Source organism: Megascapheus bottae, chromosome 27, assembly GCF_031878675.1.
Source record: "Megascapheus bottae isolate mThoBot1 chromosome 27, mThoBot2.hap1, whole genome shotgun sequence".
NCBI classification, from domain to species: domain Eukaryota; kingdom Metazoa; phylum Chordata; class Mammalia; order Rodentia; family Geomyidae; genus Megascapheus; species Megascapheus bottae.
This window is the reverse complement of record NC_143535.1, coordinates 23006059-23018709: the sequence shown is the minus strand read 5'-3', so window position 1 is coordinate 23018709 and position 12651 is coordinate 23006059. Positions and strand designations below refer to the sequence as shown.

General features: G+C 40.1%; 1 pseudogene; it reads left to right on the top strand.

Annotated features, from left to right (window-relative positions):
- The first annotated feature begins 1681 nt into the window (after positions 1-1681).
- On the top strand, positions 1682-2284 carry LOC150045771 (twinfilin-2 pseudogene; annotated as a pseudogene).
- Positions 2285-12651: the final 10367 nt, after the last annotated feature.

The window sequence follows — 12651 nt, the reverse complement described above, 5'->3', positions numbered from 1 at the left end:
GCCACAGGTAATCAAACTAATCTTGAGAAAGAAAAATCTGAAGAACTTATTCTTGCAGACATCACTTCTATTAGATAACATTTCTGTTTTAGTTAGTGGGTTTGTGAGCTGAATATAGACAATCTGGCCAAAACAAAACAGTGAGATGTGTTGGAATATTCTCACCATATATATAGTTAAATATAATACAAAGGGAAGGGGAACAAAATAGTCTTCTCACTTTTTTTGCAAAACTTATCGTTACCTCTGGCCATAAACAAATTATCAATAACAAGAAGGCAGTTCTTTATGGATTATAGGTCTATACTTGATATCAACTAATAAGCAAGCATAGGAGAACATCTCCATAAACTTACAATAAAGATTTCTTTAAAATTACACATTTCTGAGTGCTGGTGATTCATACCTATAATTAGTACTTAGGAGGCTGAGATCCTGAGGATGACGTTTCTAAATCAGCCTGGGTAGAAATTCTGAGATACTCTATCTCTAATAAGCCTTCCAGAAAAACTGGACTGTAGGCATGGCTTAGCTGATAAAGTGCCAGCCAGGAACAAAACAGACAAGCAAACGCAGAAGATCCTGGGGCCTGGGAGTTTGGCCTAGTGGTAGAGTGCTTGCCTAGCATGCACGAAGACCAGGGTTTGATTCCTGGGTACCACATATGAAGAAAAAAAGCCGGAAGTGGTTCTGTGGCTCAAGTGGTAGAACTCTAGCCTTGAGAAAGCCCAAGGACAGTGCTCAGGCCTTGAATTCAAGATGAGGACTGGCAAAAATAAATAAATAAATAAATAAATATAGTTGGTAGGATAAGAAATAATGTTTCAAATAGGTTTATTTTTGTGTTTGTTGTGTGAGGTTATTTCTTTATTCACCCCACCCCCAGCTTTTTTTCTTTGGTTGTTTTGTTTTCTTTTCTTTTCTATCCTTATGGCTTATCTCATATTGTCACTATATCTGACTTTGGAATATTGTATACATGTTTATTTGTCTATTTATTTGAAATATGGAAGGGTAGGGGGAAAACAAGATGATGGGGGAGGGAAACTGGGAGAAAAATATTGGAAGGGGTATCAATGTTCAATAAGTAATGTATCCACTACCCGGCAAATGTAACTGTAACTCTGCTTTATATCACCCCAACAATCAAGTACAATTAAAAAATGAAATGATCTTTCATAAGCGGGTGTTCTTTCATAAGAGGGTATTCATATGCTGACATGCACATGAAGTATTCATACCCATTTGTCATTAGAGAAATGTAGATTAAATTCACAAAGTACCTTTCAGAATGGCAGAAATTAGGGAAAATGTATCATACCAAATAGGAAGACATCCTATCTTAGGAAGATTTAACCACCAAAGCCGGAACAGAAAGCTACACAAGGGAGCATGGCTCTTTTGAGACCCTGGGACATTCTCAACTGGGTGTTCCTTTGAAAGTCATCTTTTTTTCTTTTTTTTGTTGGTTGCGAGGCTTTCTGGGCCTGGGCACTGTCCCTGAGCTCTTCAGCTAAGGCTAGTGCTCTACTACTTGAGCCCCAGGGCCACTTCATTTTTCTGGTGGTTAATAGGAGATAAGAGTCTCAAGGTCGGCCTCCACATCCTTCTCCTCCTCCTCCTCCTTCTGCCCCTGCAGGGCCAGAACCAAGTGGTTAAGCACTGGGAGGAACGTTGAGCCATGGCGCACCAGACGGGCATCCAGGCTACTGAGGAATTGAAGGAATTCATTGCCAAGGCCCGGGCTGGCTCCATCCGACTCATGAAAGCGGTCATGAGAACGAACAGCTTGTGCTGGGTGCCTCGCAGGAACCCGTGGGTCGCTGGGACCAGGACCAGGGCCGAGGTGTGCGGCCCTGCTGACGCCCAGCACCCCTGCTACCTGCTGTTCGGCCTCGACCCCCAGACTGCTCACGGCTCCCAGTGGCTCTTTCTCGCCTGGTCACCTGATGATTCCCCTGTGCGGCTGAAGATGCTGTCTGCAGCCACACGGGCCACTGTGAAGAAGGAGTTTGGGTATAAGTGCAGTGTCAAAGAGCGCATGCTCTACTCCAGCTGCCCGAGCCGTCTCCTGGACTCTGTAGAACAGGACTTTCAACTGGAGATCTCCAAGAAGATCGAGATCGGTGACGGGGCACAGCAGACGGCCGAGTTCCTGTATGATGAAGTACACCCGAAGCAACATGCCTTCAAACTGGCCTTCACCAAACCCAGGGGTCCCGGAGGCAAACGGGGCCACAAGCGCCTCATCCGAGGCCCCGGGGAGAACGGAGAAGACAGCTAGAAGGCTGGGCCTTCTGTAGACTCTGGGGTTGTCTGTTCCCATCCCTTGGTCACCTCCCTCTTCCTAGCCTGGTTTTCAGGAAATCCCTCCTTTGTGGACAGGGACAGGAAGGCTGGGGGTCATTTCTCCCAACTTCTGAAGGTCACTGGGCTGACATTCTGTGCCCCTTCTCTGTCTACGCTGTCCCTGCTTATCATCTGTGTGCCCAGGAACCCTGCCCATCGGGCTTGACTCAAGGAAGATGGGGTGGGGGTGGGGTGAGACTGGCATCCGGGGAAATGGAGTCTGGGGTCCCAACACAGGCTGGAAGCCTTTGACTACAGTGGGCAGGGTCACTTAAGGACTGGGTAAAGTTGTCCTCAAGACAGGATGATTGATTGAATGCTGTATTTTCTAAAGAATAAAGTATTTTTAAATAAAAAAAAAGAGTCTCAAGGTCTTTCATGCCTGGGTTGAACTTGAACCATGACCCTCAGATCTCAGCCTCCTGTATAGCTAGGATTACAGACAAGAGCCATGCACACTTGGCTGGAACTCATCTTAAAGACTGGCTCTTACCTGAGAAAGGCTATCAATGTATGTGAAGTAATGCACCTTCTATCTAGTGAATGTAATGTAACCCTTCTATTAATTACAATAAAAATATATGAAAAAAATAGCATTAAAAAAGACTGACTACCGGAAAAGACGCCTCCTTATTGCCAAATGAGCCACCTACCAAGAAATTCACAGTCAAATCAGCCAGGTTTTAATATTAGTCTCACTTGTTGACTCTAGACTCTGAGTTCTTGAGAGATCACACCATCTAATATGAGAATCCCATACAACTTTCTATCAATGAAGAGGTCTCCTAGAGGGGAAAAAAGGGGGCCAGGAGTTTGGCCTAGTGGCAGAGTGCTTGCCCAGCATGCTTGCCCAGTGTTCGATTCCTCAGTATCACATATACATAGAAAAAGCCAGAAATGATGCTGTGGCCCAAGTGGTAGAGTTATAGCCTTGAGAAAGCCCAAGGAGAGTGTTCAGGCCCCGAGTTCAAGGCCCAGGACTGGCAAAAAAAAAAATCAGGGACCATCCTGGATTTATAGCCCAAGCGTATATGTTCAACAAATGAATTATCTTGGTATAAGATAGGTGTAGTTAGAAACCAGAGTACAAAGTAAATACAGTTCTCTAAGAGCATGAATGAGATACCTAGAGTTTAAGTTCAGGTTGGATGTAACATGGGTGATGGTATTTAGGGTTAGTTCAGCTAGATACCTTGGTTGCTGCCATCTTTATTCTTACTTATTAGCTATGAGCACAGTGAATTAATACCCATTGTTGAGAAAGCTAAACCAAATGAGTGGGGAATTTGTATGGAGATTAAAAAGCAACATGTAAGCTAGGTGTGGTGACTCATGCCTGTAATCCTAGCTGCTCAGGAGGCTGAGACCTGAGGATGGTGGTTCAAAGACAGCCTGGGCACTAAGATCCATGAGACTCTTATGTCCAATTAACCACTAGAAAACTGGAAGTGGCACTGTGGCTCAAGGGGTAGGGCGGTAGCCTTGAGGTGAAGAGCTCAGAGACAGAGCCCAGGCTCACAGTCCAAGTCCCATGACCAACAAAACAAATTTAAAAAAGAAGTACCATTTACCTTTTAAAAGTAACCAAACTGGTATTTGGGTAATTACAAGAAGGAAAATACATCAGGATTTCCCCCCCCCTTTTTTTTTTTTTTTTTGCCAGTCCTGGACCATGAATTTGAGGCCTGAGCACTGTCCTTGGGCTAAAGCTGTACCACTGGAGCCATAGCACCATTCCCAGCTTTTTTGCTTCTATATATGTGGTACTGAGGAGTTGAACCTGGGTCTTTGTGCATGCTAGGCAAGCAATCTACCATTAGGCCAAACTCCCGACCCAATTTGCCAATTTTTAAGAGGCTTTATAGCCTCTGCTAAACTAGTTCTGTGTGTGTGCGTGTGTGTGTGTGTGTGTGTGTGTGTGTGTGTGTGTGTTCCTCAGTACTATTCCATGAACATTTTAAGAAGATTGCAATATTCTGTTAACTCATATAGTCAAAAGGTATGGCTTAGACCTCTTCTAATGCAATGCAATATGAGATAATTATCAAGATTAGATTGTTAGGTTCTGAGAGTTTGCCCTAGTGGTAGAGTGCTTGCCTAGCATGCACAAAGACTCGGTTTAATTCCTCAGTACCACATACATAGAAAAAGCCAAAAGTGGTGCTGTGGCTCAACTGGTAGAGCTCTAGCCTTGAGAATGCCCAAGGACAGTGCTAAGGTCCTGAGTTCAAGCCAGGACTGGCAAAAATGAAAGTTTAGATTGTTATAGACTCTTATTCTCCATACCATGGAGTTAAAAAAGAAATCAAAACTTGCCATATTAGATGGAGGGTTTGCAAAGAAAATCTAGTAACCTAGATATCTCCATAAATTTACGAGACACTTTTACTCTGAATTTCGATTGTTTTTCTAGGGAAAGTGGCAGTCCTTAACAGGTAAGTAGATTGCCTCAACTTCCTGTTTCTTGTGTTTTCTTTTCCTATATAAGACCACTTGCTCTAGGCTGTTTGTCTTGAATGCCTAGGCTGTTCTCTGCTTTCTAACCAACATAGAATTTCGTTCCTTTTTCCTCCTAACACCAATGTACAAGTCAATCACATTGGTGTAAGGTGAATCCAGTCAGCAAGATACAGAGAAGCCACATTCTGAGAGGTCAAATTGGGGTTCTTTACTAGATTTGGGGGGGTGCTGCAGGTATACTCTTGTTTCAAAGACCAGCAGCTCAGAATTGAGCTAGAACCTAGCTTTTAAAGACAAAAACCCCATGTTTGGGGTAGAGGACATGCCTTAACAAAAGTGTTAGACATAAACAAAGCACACAGCAGGGTTTTCCTGGGGCTAAACAACATGATGTATGTGCATATTTTCTGAAGTAGAGCTTCTTCTAGCAACTCAAAGGATGGCTTGTCTCACCTCTAGGCCTTTGAAGCTGAATGGAAAGCCCCTATCTAGTCACCCAGATGCCTGTGAGAATAAGGTGACACCTTACTTAGACCTAGTCTCCTTATTTTGGGTTTAAAGCCAGCTTGGACAGGAAAATATGTGAGACTCTTTTTCTAATTAATCACCAAAAAGCTAAAGTGAAGCTGTGGCTCAAGTCATAGATCACTAACCTTGAGCAAAAAAGTACAGGGAAAGCACCCAGGCCCTGAGTTTATGTCCCACAGCGGTATGCACACGCATGCACACACACACACACACACACACACACACACACACACACAGAGTAAATTAGAAAATTGAATATTTCTATACATCTATAAAAATAAATATGGAAACTATGTGAAATGGATAATTTTCCAGGAAAACACAAGTCACCAAAATTGTTTCAATTAAAGAAATAGATAAAGCTAGCCCCATTCCACAGGACAAAATGGCTTATACTTGTCATTCTATGTGGGAGGCTAAGATTGGAAGAATTCCAGTGACACGCCTGGCTAGATAAAAAGTTTTACAAAATTCCATCTCAATGAAGGGAAGCTGGTCACAATGGCATGTACTTGTCACTCTATCAAGGCAGGAAGCCTAAGATAAATGGATCATAGTTCAGGCATGTACCTAGGCAGGACAACAAATCTTAATTAAAAAGGAAAATAGCTAGAGAAAACTACCACAGTTCTACTTTCCGTCACCTATATAAGTTTCCAATCTCAAATAGTTTCACAAATGAATTTTAGCAAACTCCCCAAAACAAGATAATATATTGCTATAAAGGTTGTTTTATATCAGTGTTCTAAAAGGAAATACTTAGGTCCAGGAGTGGTGAGACTGCTTGCCTAACATGCAGGAAGACCCAGGTTCTATTTCTTGGTACACATACCCAGAAAAGTCCAGAAGTGGTGCTATGGCTTAAGCAGTAGAGCTCTAACCTTGAGAAAGCCCAAGGACAGTGCTCTGGCCCTGAGTTCAAACTTCGGGAATAGTTTATTTTATAAAGCACGATATTTAACCTGATATACATTGTTTATATAGCAAAATTATTGATGTAAAGATTCTAAATATTAGGGCTCAGAATCCCAAATTTAAGTTTGCTTAAAATTGAAACTAAAATTGACTTCATATAAAAGTAAGATTTAGCTGGCACTGGTGATATATGTGTATAATCCTAGTTACTCAGAAGGCTGAAATCTGAGGATTGCAGTTCAAAGCCTACCTTCAAGAAAGTTTGAGACTCATCTCCAATTAACCACCAGGAAACCAGAAGCACACTGTGGCTCTAGTGATAGAGTGATATCCTTGAATTAAAGAGCTCAAGGACAGAGCCCAGGCCCAGAGTTCAAGCCCAAGTATGGACCAAAAAAAAAAAAAAAAGTAAGATTTAACGAAGCAGGCTGAGAGTATAGCCTAGTGGTAGAGTGCATGTGTAATGGGGTCCAGAAATATATGAACTATGAGACCACTCAGAGCTTGATCTGGATATTAGAAGTTTATCGAGCAAGGAGGGAGCTGATGTGCCAGAACTACACCCCAAGGTGGGGATCTCAGAGTACAGCCCTATTTGTAAAAGTGGGCAGTTTTTAAAACCTTAAGAGAACCCTTTTGTCTTAGAAGTTATTGTGTAAGGCCAGCAAACATGCTGGGGGGTTTTCACAACTATAAATTCCATGCTTATCTATCTATAGGTTACAGGTTTAGTGTAATTAGTGCAATCAGGATGTATCTGATTGTCCTCTTCAGGATGTCTCAAGGTACAGCTTTAGTCTGGGTAAACAGAGAAGTGGGGGGCGGGGAAGAGTGTTAAGTCTGGGTAAACAATGGGAAGGGCTCTAAGCCACAGTCCCTTATTTTCATAATTCTATTACAACAATACATTCTCTACATTACAACAATAATTCATTTTCTACTTTCCACATTACACTTGCCTGGCCCTGGGTTTGATTCCTTGGTACTACATATGGAAAAAAAGCTGAAAGTGGCACTGTGGCTCAAGTGGTAGAGCGCTAACTTTGAGCAAAAGGGCTCCAAGACAGTGCCCAGGCTCTGAGTTCAAGCCGCAGGACTGGCAAAAGAGAAAACAGAAGATTTAACAAAGGAATATTATTTAAAATATATTATTAACACATCTTTAGATAATTTTGACAAGTTATCTAATTCTATTTAAAGACATAGTTTACCATAGCAACCCTAACACACTTCAAATCTTTTTCCTTTCCCTTGCATTCTAACACAGTGGTTAATGTTAACAACTCTGGATTCGTGATACACTAGTAGTTCATACCTATAATCCTGGCAACTCAGGAGGCTGAGATCTGAGGATCACAGTTCAAAGCCAGCCCTGGCAAAAATGTCTGTGGACTCATATCTCCAATTAACCATCAGAAAACCGGAAGTTGCACTGTAACTCAAGTGATAGAGTGCTAGCTTTGAGTTGAAGAGCTCTGGGGCAGCGCCCAGACCCAGTGTTCAAGCCCACCACTAACAAAATAAAACAAGACAAAACAAAAACCTCTCTGGATTCCTCATCTCTATTTCTTTTGTTGCTTTTTGAGCTTCAATGCAGAGCCTGGGGACTGTCTTTGAGCGTTTTTTGCTTAAGGGTATTGTCCTACAGCTTGAGCCACAGCTTCACTTCCCATTTTTTTATTTCTGTTTTTGTAGTTAATTGGAGATATCATTCTCATGTACTTCCATTGAAACAGCGATTCTCAAATCTCAGCCTTCTGATTGGATTACAGGCATGAGACACCACTGCCTAGCTCCTTATCCCATTTTTACCATGCACTAATCCTATGATCTTAGAATGTTTTGTAAGTTCTAATAACTCAATTTCTTCATTTGCTTAAGATATAGATAATGATATCCCATACCTTCCGGAATTGGTGTGAGTTGTTAATGAATTAATGGATTTAAAGAACACAGAACAGTGTTTGCAGGTAACCAGAACTTAGAATTTGCTACCACTTTATTAATTACTACTTATGTGGCCTAAATCTAGATTTGGTTTACAAAAATGTCCTACTCAATTCCTCTGAACTTGTGTTTTTCCTACTTGTTATAACTTTATCAAGGTTATACTGAATTTTCAGTTTCAGAACACAATGGCATCAAACCCTTCAAAATATTGGCTATGAGTACTACTATAGCTTGGATAAGTCTACAATTTAATGGCTTGATGCTTAGCCCATGGCACTGTTGATGGTAGCTGGATCTTGCTGACATGTATCCTCATAGAATGTGGTTAGGATAGGTTAGGTTAGATTGGATTAGGTTAGTTTAGGTTATAATATCCCCATGAAGAGGCTATTAGGATTCTGATATCATGTCTCTTTTTCTTGTGTCTTGTTGATCCCCAGCTACCATCAAGTAAACAGGCCTTCTCTGTCACACATTCATACCATGAATGGGGTGCTGAGCTACTACAAGCCTAGAACCACAAGGCCAAACAATCATAGACTGAAACCTCAAAAACTATGTGCCAAGAAAAATTTCCCCTCTTTTTAAGTTGTGTAATTCAGATATTTTGTCACGGTGATGGAAAATTGACCCACATAAGTATTGTATTTGAAGGATTTATGGCCATTACAATGGCGATTTCTTTCTCTCACAACAAGATCATTCCAAGCTTCGGGTTTTATAATTGTCCTTCCACATGGAGAAGGAGGAAAGAAATTATGTATTGCTGATTACTAAAACTCTATAATTAAAGAGGAAAAATGTGGATGAGCTGGAGGAGAACATGCTGAATATTTAAATGCAATGATCCTCTCAACTCAGCAATTATATACACATAATTCCTGTTAAAAATATCTAAGCTTTAATTAAAACAGATCATTGGAACAACAATATTTGATATTAGACTTGTTAATAGGAGTCCAGATATCTTAATTTTTAGAACCACCTAAAGCAGGAATTTTACCTTTTTTTTTTTTTAAATCAAATAACCTGGTTCCCTGACTCTCCTTCTCTGGCCTCTGATATGGTCTGACTTTTCATTGTATCATTATTGTCTGAAGTCATTGGGCCCTGAAGTAGATCAGAGAGTTTTCAATTAAGCTCCCTGATGTGCTGTCAAACCTGAGAAGAAGAAATGACCTCTCTCTCTGTATCTTTCTATCTCATGGAGAAGGCTATTTCTAGGATATGTGTTTATTTTGCACTTGGCTAGGACAGCACACACACACACACACACACACACACACACACACGCTGACTCCACTGGACACTGGCCTGTTTATCAGTATCTTCAGAAGTATTTCCTCTTTTCTATAGTCGTAACTAAGGACAGCACCAAGATTGGACTTTTGTCTTTTCCAATTAATGAGTGTCATTCATACCCAATGCCCTAACCAGAAGGGCTGATTCTTCTCTGTAATATTAAAAACAACAAAAAAACCCAACAAAATAAACCCCAAAACAACAAAAAAAAACCAGCCACTTTAATATGAGAGGGAGTGAGAGGAAGAAAGAAAAGGAAAGAACATTCGCTGTTTTAGTTGATTTTACTAAGAATCTATGATGGCTCACAGATGAGCTCTTTACCTTTGAAACTGCTTTTCCTTATGGGGTGCTTTAATACATCTCCTTAGTTTGATCCTTAGAAAAATAGTGTGTGAGTAGATGGGGAAGTAGTTTCTATGTAACAGATGAGCAAAGACATACTTAAGAAGGCAATGGATAATGCTTAAGGCTTATATATAAGTCTCCAAAGATCTTTATTTTTAGAACCAAATGGGGCAAGCATTTTTTGCTTCTCAGTTTTCTATCATCTAACCTGGATTGTTGGTCTTTCTAATATTTGTTTATGTGATTAATGGATTAACAAATTAGTGGGTAATCTTGAGTATGGATCTGCTATGAAAACTGATTTGGCTAGGTCTGTGTGTGTCTCCCCGTCTCTCATGGTTAGAGCCTTTGCCACTTTGGAACGACAGCAAGAAGCTTTTTACCTGATATAGTCCTTCAGTCCTCAGTCAAGGCTACAACCTCAAATAAAATGCTTTCTTTTTACAAGTTATTTTGTCTACAGTATTGTTACTAGCAACACAGAATGGATTAAGGCCTCTGTTAGTCCAGGAAAACATTTATGAGCTTCCTCTTTTGCTCTCCAAATTGTCCCCATTTTAACATTATATTGCAAGGATACCCAACTCATAACCAACATCACATGAAAGTTAAAAAAATAGAGTTCAAACTTTAAAGGTAAACTTTAAACTGAAATCTTAACAGCTGAACCTTCCTACAGACCAAGAATTTGGTTGTAGAATTTTTTTCTCCCATATATTGTTTGTAACAGAAGAGTTACATTATATTCACTAGCTAGAAGGTGCATTACTTCACAAACATTGATACCCTTTCTTATGTTTTGGTTTCCATTTCCCTCCCCCCACCCCCACCCCTCATCTTGTTGGTTCTAGAATTTTTCTTCTAGGGCAACATTGGATCTACTTCTTGGTGGTGTCTGTCTGTGCTTGAGGTCTCAGCCTTCCATTACAACACAGACTTATTGAAACTCAATACCATATTTAAAGCTCTCTATGTTCCCCCAAAGAATTAGTACTGACGCCTGGATACCCCAACTTCCAGCTTGTCCCTCAGAACTGACTTTCAAGGCCTGCCCTAAGGAAATCTTCAGTGACCACATGTCAGCTGTCACTGTACAGCTGCATCTGCCAACAGCTATGTGAGTGGAGCAATCATCAATCTATCTAAGTCCCAGTCTCCAGGGCTGTAAGATGTAAACAATGATTCCAAGAACAATGGAGACTTACAATGGAGAAACGGTGAAGTATACATGGCAAGGCACTGTAAAACACAATGAAATAGTAAATTAGTTAAAGTGACTTCTCTTGGACAGATTAAAATCAGATATTAAACCTTGTTTCAGAACATCTTTACCTCTGTCTCTCCTTGCCTCCTTCAAGTTTCAATACATTTTTCATATCCTGTATATATGATTGTATTGATTCCAGAGATATACCCAAGAATCAAAGGTTTGTTTAGCTAATCAAAGGCCAATTTGAGCTTATGACCCTGGAGAGAGGTTATGTACTGAAAATTAACAATCATCAGCATGTTGTAGGATCAGGTCACAACATTGTTACCTTCCAAAACAACTAATTATAATAGGGACATACAATCAGCACAGTCCAGGATATAAGAATAAGTAGATTTTGAGCCACAGGGGAAGAGAGATTGATAGAAGTAGGGAGAGTATTCTGAAGAAGAGAGAATGGATGACTGACAGAACAAACACAGCAATAGTGACTGCTTTTCACACTCACCCTCCTCTATCTTGGACTTGATTTTTCTTTTTTTTTTCCTTTTTTAAACATTTTTATTTTTTATTGTAATGTACAGAGAGGTCACAGTTATATACGCCAAAAAGAAGGTGCATTACTTCTCACACATTGACACCCCTTTTCATGTTTTTGTCCTGATCACGTTATTCATTTTTAAACCATGTCTAGTACACAGACCATACTTGTTCAGAATTTCAAAAATAATTAACTTTTTGACATCATCTCCTCTCTACCACTTTTTTTTGTCAATCCTGGGGATTCAACTCAAAGCCTGGGAAGTGACTCTGTGGCTCAAATGATAGAGCACTAGCCTTGAGCTGAAGAGCTCAGAGACAGTGTCCAGGCTCAGAGTTCAAGCCCCACAACCTACAACAACATATTTTGTGTTATATTAAATTTTGTGTTTATCTATTGAATTTGTATATATATATATATATAAACTCAGTTCACTCTATGTACTATAAACTCTTATGTACAGAAAAATGCATCATGTTTTTATCCCAAATTAAAATTTAGTGTGTAATTGTTCACCAACATTAAATGTATCAAACATGTTCTTCATCAACTGGACCTTCATACTCCTCCATGAACCTTGTGTATTTTTTTCCTATTTCCATAGTTTAACCTTTTGCAGAATATTATATAATCATTATCATGTATTATATAGCCTTCTGAGATGGATATTTTTCACTAAGCTTAATAGTAAGTTTACTTTTATTTCAGAATAATTTTCCATTGCATGATTGGACTTGATTTCTTAAATTCCAGACTCTAGAACTGGAGCAGCATTGTCACTAGACTTGCAACACTGCCAGTCATTTTCTGCCCTGAGGTACAATACTAAGTAGGCATTGCCTGGTATACACCTAAAATCCTAAAAATCTTTGCTAACTGCTGAGTAAGAAAGGCCGTGTGCACTTTCTCCTTGTTTAGTTCCTCCAAAGTTATACGCTTATTCTCAGAGGAACTGATAGGTCCATTGATCACCCTCAGAGAAAAAGCATCCATGAAGAATGAATAATGGAGCATAGGCTTGCATGAGTGGCAGAAGACACTACAAGAA